The sequence below is a fragment of the Mugil cephalus genome, chromosome 1, assembly GCF_022458985.1.
Source record: "Mugil cephalus isolate CIBA_MC_2020 chromosome 1, CIBA_Mcephalus_1.1, whole genome shotgun sequence".
Lineage (NCBI taxonomy): Eukaryota > Metazoa > Chordata > Actinopteri > Mugiliformes > Mugilidae > Mugil > Mugil cephalus.
Genome location: NC_061770.1, coordinates 284,083 through 301,592, shown reverse-complemented (window position 1 = coordinate 301,592; position 17,510 = coordinate 284,083). Strand labels below are relative to the sequence as shown.

The following is a 17,510-nucleotide window of genomic DNA, read 5'->3' as shown; positions in this document are numbered from 1 at the left end:
GTAGGCAATGAGAAGGAAAGTACAACAGGTAAATGGTCTGAAAAGGGTGTGTGGCAGATTTCAATTGTTATCTGTATATTCAATCCATATGACAGCACAAGATCCAGAGTGTGGCCTTTTTCATGCGTTGGCTCCGAAACAGACTGTGTGAGGTTAAAAGAGCCAATGAGTCCAAAAAAGTCTCTGACCAATGGTCTGATCTCACAGCAGACATGCATGCTAAAATCGCCGACAATTAGAAAGTGATCATATTCAAGAATAACACCTGACACAAAGGTGTCCACAAAGTCCTGTATAAAGTCTTTGCTAAATTTCGGTGGGCGACAGACCACCACACAGAGAACAGTCACAGGAATTTATACCTGAAAAAGTTGAAGCTCAAAACACACTTCAGCGTGCGGATGTTCCGACGATCCAAGGGTCTCCCAGTGCGAATACGTCAGCTGGTAGGGGGCAGCAACAGTTGATCAGGGTCCGCTGAACAGCTGACGCTATCGGAACCGCAAGCACCAGGAAGCACCTGTCAGATCGAGCGGTCTCTAATCCTCATTTAGCGCAGACCGAGGTGAACGTCCAGAAAGTGCCAATTATTCCAGTGATCAGGCACACCAACCGACCTCAGGTCAGCCTCGAGCCTAACTTGGAGGCCTCTGCGTTTACCCCTCCTTCTCCGGTGTCTCCTACCTGCAGAACACACAGGCCCCTAGAATCAGTCACTGTAAAACCCAGGGCAAGGAACAAGTCTAGGCCCATAATGTTGCCCCTCTTCTGCGTAATGCAAAAAAGCATTAGGGACACACTGTTGATCATATCTGACCGAGAGACGAGCCACACCCAGAGTGGAGATCGGGAAATGGCCGTAGCCCGACAGGGGGTCTGCCACAGCGCCCAGAGGCACATGTCTGAAGAAGCGGTCGTATGTGTACTTGTTTAGAATTGACACTTTTGCCTCTGTATCGACAAGGAGTGTCACCTGACCTCAGTATCGAGTTGATGGGGCACTGCAAATTATTTGATTCTTACCAAGACTTACAAAAACTTAGATTTAGAAGTGTATGATAATTTGTCTTGTTTTAAGAGTCAATTTCTTATTTCAAGTGTTTAATGTGCTTATTTCTAGACAGCAGCGTGCAAAGTGGTTCAACTTGTTGCAGTGGCAACAGCGCTTGCCTTGGGTAGGGCATGACGGATTTCTGGTTGCATGTTTAGAACAACCACAGTTGTTACAGCTCTTGAACCCACTCTCTCTGGGCCCTCTTTCCACTCCCTCCACATCCCAACTGTCACTCACCCTGTCCGCAGCTGGAGCAGTCTCTTGATCCATGTTCTGAACTGACGGTGGTGGTGACGTCACAGGGTCATGCACAGTGCAGCTTAAGTTGCGCGCCCCGGAGGTGACCAGTGTAGTAGGGTAGTGAGGAGCTCCGATACTATAAGTTGTACCACGACTAAAAATGACAATTAAACTGAAGATTTTTACCGCTGACCCATCGTGGAGAAGAAAAAGAGCATTGTGAGTAAAAAAAAAAAGAGAGAGAGAGAAGAAGAACAACGTGCTAACCCCTAGCTTGTTTGAGTTAGATTAAATCAACATGGTGACAAAAAGAGGAGCTAGAGATAAGGACAAAGCTTCTTTAAATGATCAAAATATTCACAACTTCGATGGTTTGTTCACACCGTTACCGGTAACATCAACAGAGAGTCTGGACCCTAAAAAACAACGATCCTTGGAAAAAAAGTTACTGGAGGCACTTCAAACGAAGACATCCTGTAAGCGGTGGTGGAATTAACGAACCACTTCATAACTCTTGAACAAAAGCTGTCCAGCAACACCGATGCTATTACCGCAGTGTGTGACCAGCTGAAAGGTGTGGAATCTAGGCTCAAAAGAACGAGAAGCAAGTGAAAGAGTTATTGGATGAACTCTCCAGACTGCAGCAGAGAAGTGATGATGCCGAGCAATACAGTCGGCACTGGAACCTATGGCTGTACGGGATGAAGGAGACACCTGCAGAAGGGTCGACATCATGAAGCTTTTTGCAGCGCTTGCACCAGAGGAAAAGGAAAAAATCAACGGGAAGGAGCGCCCCGTGACAACACAAATCGCCCCATCATCATCCAATTACGATGAGAAATTTCAGGAATAAAATCTTGAAAGTCTCCCGTGAAATCTGATCTTGAAAGAAAAGAAGCTGATGCTCAAGGAGGATTCAACACACGCTGACAGGATGGAAAGACCCCGGCTGTGGAAGCAGCCAGAAAGCAAGGGGAAACGTGCTGGTTTCCTTGGTCCCGATGCTTACATCGAAGGAAAAAAGGTGATTCGTTAAAATCACTCACTCCCAAAGCTCTTGTCAAGTGTGACACAGCGGTACAAAACAGGCCTAACAGTTAATGTTATATGGTTTAAAATCCACTATTAAGAGAAACGGTACTTATAGTTGAGGTTCGTGGTTTGTAAGTATCTACTTTGTTTGTTCTCTGATATAGTGTAAAGTTCATTTGTTTTTCAGACATCAGATATCTTTTTGTTAAATATGGAGTGTTTCAGTTTTAAGGCACTGAATTTGTGTTCTATCAATTTAATGGGCTTATGTGATAACACGAAAAGAAAGGCAGTATTTTTATTTTGCAGAAGTTGCAATACTGATATTATCTCACAAGAAATTAATTTCGATATTAATAATGAAAAATTCTGGAAATCACAATGGGGGGATCCAATATATTTTTCTCATGGCTCAAATCATTCAGCTGGAGTTGCAATATTGTTAAACAGATTTAATGGTGATATTCTGGAGTCCATTGTTTCAAATGAAGGCTGGTGGATTATTTTAGTTTTGAAAGTAGACAACTTCCTGTTTATTATTTTGTTTATGGACCAAACAGAGCTACTCAAGCAAAGGTCATGTTTCTTGAACTTTCTTTAAAGCTGGACATCTTAATGGGGAAGTACAAAGAATCTACTATAGCTACTATATACTAACTCTAGCAGGAGTTTACGGTCAAGGATCGACTTTTGGTTAATGTCATCACAGAGTTTGCAGTTTGTTTCAGATGTCTTGCATTGTCATGCTCCTTTGTCAGATCATAAACTGATAAGTCTAAAACTGAGGGGTTCTAAAGAAAAATCAAACATTTCAGGTTATTGGAAATTGAACAATAATATATTAGATGATAAAAAATTTAAAGAGGGTGTAAATTCACTTGCTAAAGATATATTTAATAGAAAAGAAATGGATTCAGTTCAAAAATGGAAATTCTTTAAATTTTAAATTAGAGAAGTTGCAATTAAACAAAGCAAAGAAATAAAAAAAATGAAAAAATGAATGCCCTATTAAATCAGCTGCAACCACGAAGTCCCAAGAAAGCTTTATCTGAGGATGAATTAATATCATTAAAAAGTCAAGTCACAAATGTATGTGAATTTTGCTAAAGGTGCTTTCATCAGATCTCGAGCCAAGTGGTTAGAAGAAGGAGAGAAAAATTCCAGTTCCTTTTTTTCACTAGAGAAGAGGAATAGAAAGAGAAACAATGTTACATCTCTTATGGTAAATGGTGTCATATGTTCTGACCCTAATAACAGCTCTAATTGCATCACCTTGTTTTACAACAAACTATACATCTGAATTTAATCGAGTAAAGTGTGACACATTTATAGAACACATACAAAACTTTACACCTTTGATTTCAGAAAACTTTAAAGAGGAATGTGACGCTTAGCTTTTATGTTCAGAAATCACAAATGCTACACACTTAATGAAACTGAGGAAATCACCTAGATATATCACATCTGGGATATAATCAAAGATCACCTTTTATTAATGTATAATGAATGTATAAACAAACAAGAAATGACAACCACCATGAAGCATGGCTTGATAACCTTTATTCCTAAGCCAGGAAAAGATCATTTAATATAGAAAACTGGAGACCTGTTTCACTTTTAAATATAGATTATAAAATCTTAGCTCAAGTTTACGCTAAACGACTAAAAAAGAATTCAGAAGAGATAATAAGTGAAAACCAAAATGGCTTCATGGCAAAACGTCATATTAGCTCTAATATCAGATTAATATTGGATCTAATTGACTATTCTGATTATATTAACTCCAAAGCATTAATGGTCTTCCTCGACTTCTACAAGGCATTTGAGTCAATTGAACACTCCTTCATTATACAAACCCTGCAAATTTTTGGTTTTCGGTGATAAATTTATTAGTAACATTGCCATGTTTCATAAGGACACAAATAGTTTGGTCATTTTGTATCCCAGAATGTCCAAAAGGTTTCCTATTTCCAGAGGTGTACGCCAAGGTTGTCCTGTCTCCTGTTTTTTGTTTTTGGTTGTTGCTGAAATTCTATTTCTATCTATCTTGCGCAATCCAAATATTCAAGGTTTAACAATCTTTAATCGAGAAGTAAAGATTTGACAGCTGGTCGATGACACGGTTTTATTTCTTAAGGGCAAATCGGAGATACAAACTGCACTGCAGTAACTGGTGAATTTTCAGATGCCTCAGGTCTTAAACTTAATATTAGTGAGAGTGAAATTTTGTGTTTATATGAGACTGATGAATAATTTATGCTTAATATTCCTGTTAAGCAAACTGTCAAATATCTGGGAATTCACATTACAAAAGATATCGAGCTTAGGCAGCAACTTAATTTTCACCCAAAAATTTAAAAAAAGCAAGTCAATTTTTAATTTGTGGCTGCAGAGAGACCTCTGTTGCTACCAAAAGCTGAAGGTGTATCGAGATTTGTTTATCCTGCTCTGTCACTTTTTATGGATGATGCACTTTGTAAAGAAATTAAGATTATTTATCAACTTTGCTTGGAAAAACAGACGCCACCATCTTAAGAAAGAAACCCTCAGTTTAGAGAGAGCACAAGGAGGTTTGGAGATTTTTAATTGTTTTCATGTAAATTCCACCTTTTAAAGTTAAATGGCTTAAAAAATGTTTGGAACAACCAGAGTCACTATGGAATTTTATTCCACACGATATATTTAAAAAAGTAGGAGGCTGAAGTTTTTTATTGAGCTGCAACTACACGGTCTCTAAATTGCCTCTGAAGCTCTCAAGGTTTTATCAGCAAGCTTTACTCTCTTGGAAATTATTTTATGTTCACAACTTTTCTCCACACAAGGAACTGCTTTGGAACAATGGTCATATTACAATTAAAAACAAAAGAATATACAAAGAGAGTTGGATTGAAAGGGACATATTTGTGACAGCCTTATTTGATGATAATGGTGGTCTTTACAGTTATTAAGACTTTCTGAAAGTTAAAACCTTTCCAGTCAAATACAGAGAGTTTGTTCCTGTTATAAACGTGATTCCCACTGGTATGATTGAATTAATAAAATTGTCAAAATGTTAATATTCAGGCACTCTCTCTTAAGGTCGGCGGAATTGACATAATGGACAGAAAATGTACAAACAAACATCTAAGGAAAGTATTACAAAGTCGTAATAAGATTTCACCCAGAGGAAAGTTTATTTGGGGCTCGCAGTTGGTTGGTATAAACTGGCACAAGACCTGGTTATGTCCCTTTCAGTTTTGTCTTTCAAATAAGATAAGAGAGAATCATTTTAAGATTTTGCATAATATTTACCCATGTAACAAATCAATTTCTAGGTTTGCAGATGTGAATGAAATGTGTACTTTCTGTGGAGATGAGCCAGAAACAATTTTGCATTTATTCTGTATTTGCCCATCATCATCTGTATTTTGGGGGAACATGGAAAAATTTGTCTATGATAAAACTAAACAGTGCATAAAAATAAGACCCATGGATACTATTTCAAAATTTGTGTGTAGTGATGAATCTGTTTTACAGTAAATCTCTTGATTCTGATTGGGAAATTTCACATCCACAAAATGAAATTTCCTAGGTCCCACCTTAACTTTAATGTCTTCATGGAAGAATTCAATGTTTATTTAAACACCTTAAAATTAATGACAAACAAAAAAAGTGAGCACATATTACTTTGCTTAAAAAATATATTTTCACTTACCCCAAATTGATAAGTTCCTTACTTTTGTTATTTGATTTATATTATTGATTAAGTGCATTATTGTTTATGTTATTTTAAATGCATTATATTTTTTTAGGGTTTTTGTATGGTCCCACTTGCGTGTTTTTATATGTATTCTGATTGTCTGTACTTTGTCAAGTTTTCAATAAAGCTTTAAGAAAAAAAAAGTTGCGCGCTTCCGTTAGGCAGTTTCCAACTGTTTTCCATTCAACAAGGCATCTGCTAAAGTCATGGAGCCTCGCTCTAGCAACAGTCTCTCCCTCAGCAGGTTAGAGACGTTTTCTTTATTAACTGGTCAACTGTAAGTCCATCCTCCGAAGTCCCGAAATCACAGAGCTTGGCCATCTCATGTAATGCCGACACAAAATGCGCGACAGTCTCACACTTCTGGGTCCTCTGACGAAACTCGAAACAGCGCATCTGCCGGCTTCTTCCGGAGGTGAAGTGAGACGGCCGTGGCCGTAGCGTACTTATCATCCGCCAGAGTGAGTGGTGTCAATATTCGTTGTCCCTCCTGCCCAGGGCAATCGGCTCAGCTAACACCGTGTGTCCAACAAGTAATCTTCAAACGACATAGCCTTCATTCCCAGGGAACAGCAGAATCACCAGGAACAAGCAGAAAAATTGGGGGTGGTGGCAGGGCGAGAGCAGCTATCCTCGATCGCCAAATATTGTGTTCGCATTCTGTACTCAAAGATCGCACCGGTTTCATTGGCATGTCTTTACAGAACTGATTAAACATTACACTTTACGATACCTGCCGTCTCCTGTCTCACCTCTTAAAGGCACAGTAACCTTAAACTTAACCAGGCCCCACATACAGGATGATTTCTGAACATAACACCAATGGTTCGCTTTCTGATAAAAATCTGGGACCAGGTGCTTAAGAAAGACATTTTTGAAAGAGCGCAGTAATTAGGGATATCGTAAAATACCATCGGGCTATTATACTCAAACTTCATCGTTATCAGAAGAAACTGGAAATCTTGAAAACAACCAGAGGGAGATGAGAAGGATGTAACTTCAGAGTGGTGGTCAACCCAACTTCGCAAGAAGATAAATAAACTCTGGCTATTAAGTGAACAACTGCATCAACTGGACTTCAAAACCTTCTTACGGTATCCGGCAGTTCCGTGTGTGGAAGAGGCACATGCAAGGTTACCGTCGGTATACCATTTAATTTATAGCCTAAATCAATGTAAGTGCCTAAAGTAATTTAACCCATTCAGACCCTGCGTCCATTAGAATGGACATGACATATTTGTGCCTCCAAACCAACAAAAATGCTGTGTTTGAGTCATGTAAGCACTGGTGTTTGCTGATTGGATCCTGATTACCCGATCACAATCAAGTCTTGACTTTGAGCATGCTGTGAGTGAGTGGCCCACCCACTGAATAGGGTGACGAGTAAGTGCCAATTTTCAATTAAAAAAAAAAAGAATTTATGTTCATGCTGGCCAAGCCAATTTACTCTCAGCATAATCTTAAGGCTTACAAGTAACAGTATTTAAAGTTATTTTGAATATAACTCTTGCAATTAATTAAGAGGATTTTTTTTAAAGCTTGATGTCCATTGAAATGGACATCAGGATTTGGGAGATATTAGCCAATACACATGTTTGGTGTCAGTATGCATTGAAACAAAATACATGTAAGCTTTTCAAAGGTAATTTATAGTATCACAGTGTATTTATTAATTTTTATAAAATGTTAAATGTATATTTCTTTGTACATAATGTTCATAATGATATGAAATCAAAGACTTCCTTGAATGTCTTGTAAATGGAGAGTCATCTGAACTTGACTCCTTAGGAAACGAGACAGATGAAATCAGTGACGTAGATGGTAAGTTTAGAAATTAAGAGTGTTTTGAATTTGAAGTATGAGTTTTTTTTTTTTTTAGCAATTTTATGTCTTATATGCATAAGAGAATACATGAAATGAGACTGCAAATGAGATTACTTTGTTATTACATTCAGAGAGGGTCAGTGGAGAGATGTTCTTTTCCAGAAGAACTTCAGATGGAAGCTGAGTTTGAGAAAGAGGAAGCAAACAGTGTAGTGACAGAAGGAGGAAATGACAGTAACCAGCAAGGAAGAGATCAAGTGGCATCACAGGCCATTCATGTCAATCATTGACACTTGCTTTGAGAATTCTTCAATTCATGAGCGATATACTATCAGACCCTATGAATTCTTCATACAATATGCACTAAATGAGATCTTCAGTATGATGGCTGACATCACATGCAAAGTGGTACACTAGGTTTCAATATGACTAATTCAGGAGAGATCAGAACCCTAGTCTTTCTCCACCTTGCTATTGAGTCTCTTGCTGGGAGAATGCTGGAAATGCCAAGAGTCCCAATATACTGGGAAGCAGGGATGGACATTAATATTTTTCCCTCACACCTCCATCAAGTTCATGTACTTCAGATTGTGCCATGGCATCTCCCTCTCCACATGACCCTTAGGTTTCCCAGTGATGACCTCACTGCTGTCCTCCACCCATGCTGTGATATATCTAAGTTCATGTGCATATTCAGAATTGTTGCACAGGCTTACAGACATTCAATCCAGTTGTTTAGGTCAAACCTTATTAATTACTATGTGAAAAAATTAGCCTTATCTTTCTTAGGTTTTCATGACATTTTACGCAATTATAGTCCTGGCATCCATTGTAATGGACATGAAAAAATACTAATAAAAACATGAATTGGCAAAAAAAAAAAAAAATTCCCTTTATTTCTCTGTTAGAGATGAATTAATCAGTTGGACAAAAAAAAGAATTGCCAGGCAGAAAAAATGCAGGTCTGAAGGGGTTAAAGGATGGTAAAGTTCTGATAAAGTGGCCAAAAAAAAAAAAATGTTATGAATTGAAATATGACGACGATAAACAAATTAACTCTGGTGCAGGAGGTGTCTGGACTTGTGGACTTAAGGGAGAACTTAATATGGGCCTATGAAATATATAAAATTCATATGGACCTTGTGACAAAGTGGGTCAGACCATTTGTCTCATTATTACCATCTTTAGTTTAGTTTAACCATACTTGTTTGTTTCAGCTTTTTTTCCCCATCAGTAATCACCATTTTGCAGATACAGACTATCCCGGGTTTGTTTGTGTTTTGTATTATGTATGGTTGTATTTGGTAGCTCAACATCTTGGTTAAAATAAACACTTACACATATTGTTAGATTTAGTTATAGTTTATTGATTTACTTCTTGTTAAAATAAGTTATGTTGATATTCATTTGTGTTACTTACCATACTCACCATGTGGCCAGAGTCAAAGGAGGGAGTGCGGCGATATTTCCTGCTTTTATACTCAGGTAATATGATTTTGGGCAGGTCATTGGACTAGTCCAAATGGGTAAGGGTAAGGGAAATTACTAAAAAGTGATATGGATCATCGGTAATGCAGGTAAAGGTGTTTTACTGTAGTCAGGTCAGAGGTTAGTTTTGTAAATGGTTTTATTAGGAGCCTGTGGAGTCTCCTCCCGTAGTGGTACAGCCAGGGAGGCTGGGTTAGGAGGAGGAGAGGTTATTTAAGCAGAGGCCTTTTGTCTGTCGAGGGGGAAACAGTGTGATTATCAGGTATAGCAATTTACACATGATTTAAGTTGAATTTTGCATTTGTTATAAGTTGAGTTTTATTTAGTTCAACTCAGTTAACTGTTCAGTTACCTTTTTTTCTGTTGTATATACTTTTGTTGCTACAACAAAGCTAAAAGCACATGTAAATAAACACCTTGCGATGATTTTTTTCTAAACAAACGGCCTTGATTCTGCCTCCTACTTATGCCGCTCCGGTCAGCTTCCCAACAGACCTTATTATAATTTTAATTTATTTTATTTTATATATATATATATTTTATTTTATTTTTTTTTTTCTGTTTTCAACAACATTTGTAACTAGAACAAATGTAATAGAAACAGCTGAGCGGTGGTGGAGGTAGTAGATCAGTTGGTAGGCTTAAGTTACAAAGTCCAATAGAGTTCAATAGACACATGTCTGCCTTTTTAGTCTTCCTTCTCCGCCAGGACAGGATGAACAATACATTACGAGGATCCAGCGCTTCCGGGTGACGTCACTTCCTGTCAAATGCATGATCGTGAAAATTCGTCCGTGTTCGTATTCATTCGGCTCGGTCTGCGAGATCAAAATAAAGTTTGTATTTACAATTCTAAACAACAGTATAATTTATTTTTCACAATATGTTGGGAAGAGATAGCCCAATAAAGGTTTTATTTATAATTTTTAATTTTTCAGAAAGCACAAAAAATACGATGACAAATACACGTTCAGGCTCTGAACGTGCGACTCGGCGCCTTTTATAACTGGTTGGACACTGGAGAAGCAATGTTGGCATTTTTTGTTTGTTTTTTGTTTTATTCATTCTTAAACATAAAAAATGGCACAACACAGATGACGTGGTCTTCTCCCTCATTCCCAAAAATAAAAATCGACAGAACACAGAAGAATTACATATAAACTTAATGTAGCTATTGGGGGTCCAAGCACACCGGCCATAAGCCTTGACGAGAAGTTTCGAGTGAATCGGCGAAGGATTGGTGGAAATACGAGCTGACTTCCTGGTTGGCTGCGAATTTGATTGGCAGTAGCGGGCAAACGAAATCGAAATTGAAAAATCCATCTCCTAACTTTCGTGCGGATCGGTCTGAAGAATGTCTCTGCTGATTTGCATTTGAATCAGACAAAACTTGCGACCCGTGAAACTTTTTAAAAGTTTTTGACAAAATCCAATATGTTGGCCAAATTCTTGCGATTGCATGAAAAGCTTTGCCAGATCCTGAAAGGGGATATTCCACAGCATCAGCAGTCACAAAAATGTACTCTGAAATCCCTAGTGGCTGAACGGCGCCAAATTCGTTGTGCCTACTTCAGACAGAGTCTTGAAGCGTCCAGCCAAATTTGGTCTTCGGAAGTCAAAGCGTTGCCGAGATGTGAGAAAACGTCCTGTTTGGCGGTTTCGCCGCTGATGGTACCGGGGTAACATCCAAAGTTAGCATGAAGTTCACATGGGGCACCCCACAGTACCTGTGGATGTCACAAAGTAATTTCAAAAATATATATATACATATATATATATAAGTCATAAAGAGGTATGGGAAAAAACAAATAGTTTTGTAATTACAGTGCCCCCTAGAGGCCAAACGACACCATATTCATTTTGTCCACTTAGGACTGAGTCAGGACCCATATTGCCAAATGCGATGTCAATATGTCACACTGTTGTGGAGATATGAGCTCACATCGAAAACGGTGCAGTCGCCGCTGATTTCAATTGGCCTCAGCGGACGAACTAAGTGGAAATTGACAAATCCATCTCATAACTTTTGTGCGCATTGGTCTGAAGATAGTCTGTGCCAATTATCGTGAGAATCGGACAAAATTTGCGACCCGTGAAAAGTTTTAAAGGTTTTTGACACAATCCAAAATTGCGGAAAATCTGTCATGACGCATCATGACGTCATAGGATAGGTGGAACTCAGCATGATCCGAGGATTCCAACGTTACCTTGTTTTTGAAAATTGGCCGTACAGTTCAAAAGTTACGTGCGCAAATGTACTTCCAAATTTGACCCATTGTTGGCACTGGCTAGATCGTACTCACTTGCAACATGTAACTCAGTCAAATTAAACATACAACTGTCATTAAGCTATGTGCAAAATTTCACAACTTTTTACCATCGGCTCTATGGGCTGCCATAGACTCCAATGGCAGAAGAAAGCGGAATAATAATAATAACTAGAAAATTCCATCTGGGAAATTTTGAAGGGGCTACGGGAGTTAATGCCAGGGGTACCGTCTTTGCCTACTTTGCCTAGATTTAGCACAATTAGCTTATGGTTAGCACAGTTAGGTTACAGTAAGAACAGTTAACCTGCAGTTAGCACACTTAACCCACATGTCGCACAGTTACCACACTTAACCGACATTTAACACAGTTAGCATACGGTTAGCACAGTTAGCTTGCAGTTAGCACAGTTAGCCTGTGTGTGAGAGAGTAATGTTTGTACATCCTACTACTCTTCCTGAGTGTATCTGTAACTATAATAACAAAGTTACCTGTGTGTTTGTGTGTGCGTGTGTGTATGTAGCTCTATTACCATAAAGTTACCTCGGTGTTTGTGTGTGCATGTGTGTGTGTGGGTGAGGAGGGTGAAGGGGGCGCGCTTGTGCGCGCATGTATGTGTGTAACTGTATCAAAGTTACTTGTGTATTGTGTGTGTGTGGGTGAGGAGGGCGCGCTTGCGCATGCATGTGTGTGTAATTGTAATCACAAAGTTACCTGTGTAGTGTGTGTTGTTGTAAGTTAGCACAGTTAGCCTACATTTAGCACAGTTAGCCTGTGTGTGAGAGATTAATGCGCGCTTTTGCGCATGTTTGTGTATGTTGTGTGTGTTTGTGTGTGTTGTTGTAACATAAATGTACCTGTGTGTTTGCGCGGGCATGTGCGTATATCTGTAATTACAAATTTACCTGTGTGGGTGGGGAGGTGTGTGTGTTGGTGTGTGTTGTTGTAACATAAATGTGTGGTACACAGGGATCAGCTGTATTAACAGCACAGGCAACCGATTAATGAATTGGTCTCAGCTGTAGCCCATAGCTGCGGCTCAGGGGTTGCCGTGGCAACTCACAGTGGTCGTCAATGATGACAGAAGCGCGCGGACCCAGGGCACAGAAAAGAGCTAGATTTTTCCGCTTTTCGCTGGTGTCACATTTGGGCTTACTGTAACAAAACGGTAGCTCCTATCAGAAAAACAAGAGTACAAGAGAACGAATCTGTGGGCATCGTAAGACCTTCCTGAAGACTTTGATATATTTTTTGTCCTTGTAGAGTAAATATTTTGGACATACTTGCGAGTTAAAGACAAAGGTCCCTTCTTCTTAGAAAATCATTGCAGTGGAGTGAATGGAGAGCAGGGAGACAGGTACTTTACCGCAAACAGAGGCTCGCAGTTTAAATTCTGTACGTCTCACTGCTTTGCGGAGCACATTATGAGAAACAGAACAAGTTTGTCTACAACTGTGGAAAAAATCTTGTATCTAGTGTGTAAATTGTGTAAATTTCTTTTTTTTGGTTCTTTTTTTCGTCTGTCCCATTCATTTTCTATGGGAATTTTTTTGCAGTTTGTCAGAAAGAAAAGTAATAGCACTTTTTAATTACAGAGAGACTCCCGTTGCAAACAAATGTCGCAGAAGGCAGTGGCGGAAACTACGACTCCCACAATGCATTGCACGATGCTCAAGATGGCCGCCGCAATGTGTGTGTCTCCACATTTTTCAACAGATGCAGCGGGCGGTTCGGCAGAGGGCATCCACACTGCATTTCTGCAAGAAATGCAAATTGCTTCTAGTTTATTTAATTCTTCATTTATTTATTTGTTACAACTACTACACAATTTATTTGTTGTTTAGTAGTTGTTGTAATCGTGTGTGTGTGCTCTTCTTTGTTGTGTTTTTTTGTGGTTGTTATTGATGTATTTATGTGTGGATGAGAAAGAAATATGAAATGGAGGATCAGAATCGAGAAAGTAAAAGGATTAATGAACGTAATGTATTAGCACATATTGGATATTTAGTATTACTATTCTATCCATTATTAAATGAATAATTTCTTTCCACTTGTATTTATTGTCACACCGTGGTGAGGGCGTCTTGTCTTGGGGTTGTTTTGTCCTGTCATTTCCTGTTTTATTTTGAAAAGTAACGCTCCTCTCGTTTCAGGTCACTTGCCCTTCCTCATGTGTCACAAGTCTGATTGTCTTCCCTGATTCCTGATTGTGTCCACCTGTCCCCTATTTCCCTCCATGTGTTTAAGTAGTCTGTGTTCCCCTTGTCTTGTGCCAGAGTGTTGTCTTCGTCAACCTGTTCTCGTGCTTCGCTTCATGTTTTCTACCAAAGTATTTTCAAGTAAGCCTGTGAATCCTCTCGGAGAGATAGTTTTGGTTTGTTTAGTCTTTTCTTAGTTATTTCCTCAGTTCTGAGGTTTCCTCCATTTGGAGTGTTTTGTGTTTATTTTGTGATTCGTTTCTTCAATTTGAATTTCCTCCCTTTGGAGAGTTTTTTGTTTTCACTGATTAGATTTACGTCCAGGAATTTTTGTGGCCATTTGTTTGTCCCTCTGTGAGAGATCTCTGAGCATTCCAATTAAAGTCCCTTTGTCATCTCTGCATTCTGAGTCCAGAGTCCTGCTTTGAGTCCCGGCCTGACATTTATTTACTTAATGACTTTACTTGAATTTCTCTGTCTTCGCTTCGTTTAGGAAAAATAGGTAAAATTCTGTTACTTTTTCAACATGTGTGATAAGGAGTGGAATTTTAATTTAAGCTTAATTTAAGTTTATTGTGAAAGCATAAAGTAGAAGACATAAAATTAGTGGACTGATAAAATCTGTAAAGAAGAGTCATTTGTTAAGTTTGGTAGAGAGGTAAAAATCAGCGCTAGTTGCAGCTCAATTTTTAAAGCTTCTACCTTGGTATTCAGTATAGATTATGGTATATAAATTAGTAAGAACTCTTCCTATCACATTTCACGTTGTAACCTGGAATGTGAATGGTTTACAGGAAAGTATAAGAAAATCATCATTTAGGGAAGCTTTCTACTGACATTGCTTTTTTGCAAGAACTGGGTGGGGGAGGTCCCTTCCAGGACCAGAGGAGCAGGAATACTAATTAACAAGAGGATATCATTTAAATTAGTTTCCAAACACGCAGATATTTATGGTAGAAACACATAACATGGGGAGGATCTAAGTGTTAAATAAGACAACAAAATCAACATAAATACCGCATACACACATAGACACATCCACACCCTTACTGTCTTTATATGCCACATCTTTGTTTTTGCATGGGCACATACATCTAAACCGAAAAAACAGATTCTGCACTTGGGAAAAGGAAAAAAAAACTATCAAATTCGGAGGATATGACCTTACTAATCCTATGCCAATTATACAAAATCAGGTCTTACACCCGACACCAATTTTATTCAAAAATATCACTTTGATGTCTCAGCCTAAATGTGATACTCTCCATCACGTACATATTATAGATTACATCAATCTATTAATTTATCTTTGGTTTGTCCTTCTTAAGCCATTTTCTGGTCAGAGCCTTTTTGCATCCCACTAATAACACTCTTAGCAGGTATTTATCCTGCTCTGTGTATTCTCGTACATTCAGATCACCAGATACATCATTTTAAAGTTTAGGTATATTTTCTTTGTAAAAACAGCTTCCAGGACCCAGTGGACACCTCTCCAAAATGGAGCCACAGAGGGACAGCCCCAGAAAACATGATAGTGGTTTGCTAATGTGTTTCCACAGGACCTCCAGCAGGCAGTCTGATTTGAATAGCTAGTCATTTGCACCAGAGTGCTAAAGAATTGAGTCACATTCTTCTAACTGAATTCCTTCCAGGAGGGGGAGCTTGCAACTGTCCACTGCTGTTTGCAGATCCTGTCCCACTCTTCCAAAAAAGTGTTGAATAAGGTCAGCTGGACTTGTAGAATTTCTTGAAGACGTTTAGCCACTCATCCAAGTAGCTTCTTCAGTTCTGATAAACTAGTGGGAAATTGAGGTTTAAATAGGAATAAACTCTTTGGGTAACACCCACCAGGAACTTGCTTGACCAGAAACTGGGGTCACTAATTACCATAATGGTTTGTACTTACCTGTCCTTGAATGGGGGGGAACTGTGTGCCTAGGCTAACTTATCCTATGAATAGAGCTCTAACGAGGCTATTGTCCATGGGAGCCTGGAGGCTCAATGTGTGAATGTTGTTGAAACTTCTTGGGGACAGAAGTCAAAACTGAATTATAAATAGTTGGTAAATTAAATCTCAGTCCACCTCCTCTGTTTAGAGAAGGTTTCTCCACTTTGACATAGATGGCTTCCTTAACTCCTCTCTCAAACCATCTGTCCTCTTTGGCCAGGACTTTGATGTTGGTATCTTCGAAAGGAGTGTCCTTTGTCCTTCAGGTGGAGGTGGACTGCTGAGTCACAGGAGAGAGCTGGCTCTCCTGTGTTGGGCCATGCGCTTGTGGATGGGTTGTTTTGTTTCCCCAATGTACAAGTCTGTGCATTCCTCGCTACACTGAACAGCGTACACTACATTGCTCAGTTTCTGTCTAGGTGTTTTGTCTTTGGGGTGGACCAGTTTCTGTCTTAGTGTGTTTCCAGGTTTGAAATAAACTGGGATGCGGTGTTTACCAAAAATTCTCCTCAGTCTTCAAGAAATTCTATAAGTCCAGCTGACCTTATTCAACGCTTTTTTGGATTACCATGACCTGGATGACTGAGAACCTTCACAGACATACTGTCCCACTCTTCCTGTGATACTGTGAGGCTTCCCTCTGTTTCCCATCTCTCTTTTTAGATTTTGGAGAGCCAAATATAGTTATTATTTTTTGGAGGATACCATTCTTGCAAGTCCTTTGAAAAATGTTCAAAATTTCTTCCTTGAGATGGCGTCCGCTGGGAATTTTTTGTTCATAAAGTTTTTGATTTGTAAATACCTAAAGTGATCTTTATTTTGTAGGCCAAATTTATCCTTAAGGTCCTGGAAGCTTAGAACTGTATCCTAGAAGTGTGCAGTGTGCCGTAAGCCCATTCCCTATCCAATTTTTAAACCTTGTATCATAGTTATTGGGTATAAAATCTGGATCATATGCAAATCATTTAAATATTTCAGTGTTTTTTTTTTTTTTCAAATGATACCTTTTAACTATTTCATTCCATGTTTTTAGGGAGCCCATTATACACGGTATATTAGGGTCCGAAAGATGATTAGTTGATGAGGGGTCACCAACCAAAGTATAAACTGGTAATCCCTTCCCCATAAACATTTCGATCTCTTTCCATCTCGATTTATAATTTGGTATACATCATCCAACTAGTGGCCGAATTTGAGCTGCTTTATAGTAATTTCTCAGACAGGGGAGAGCCAATCCACCTTTTTCCTTCGGTAATTGTAGAGCTTTGTATTTTATTCTTGGCTTTTTCCCCACCCATATAAATCCTGAAAGAACTTTATCCCACTCCCAGAAGAACTGTTCTGGTTTCTCAATTGGTATTGATTGAAATTAATATAAAAGTCTCTGTAAAATGTTCATTTTTATTGAATCTATATGAGAACTAATGTTTAGGTAAGGGATTAGGCTCCATGTGTTTATGTCAGCTGTAATTTCTTTTTTGAGGGGGCCATAGTTCAGTTCTTTAAGTGTAGATATGTCTAAGGGTAGAAGGACTCCCAGGTATTTTTACAGAATTTTTATCCCAATTCAGATGGTATCTGGAGTGTAGAGATTGAGGAGGATCGTAGTGAACACCAAGGACCTGAGTTTTCCTCTTGTTTACTTTATATCCTGAGTATGATCCATATTCATGTAATACAGACATCAACACTGGTAAAAATTCTGTTGGGTTTGAAAGG

The 17,510-nt window shown here is 38.8% G+C and overlaps 1 long non-coding RNA gene across 1 annotated transcript; it reads left to right on the top strand.

The window, feature by feature from the left end:
* The first annotated feature begins 3,203 nt into the window (after positions 1-3,203).
* Positions 3,204-13,701, top strand: LOC124997982. Its single transcript, XR_007111011.1, has 2 exons — positions 3,204-6,526; positions 13,241-13,701. It is a non-coding gene; the product is annotated as an uncharacterized LOC124997982 (long non-coding RNA).
* The last annotated feature ends 3,809 nt before the right edge of the window (positions 13,702-17,510 follow it).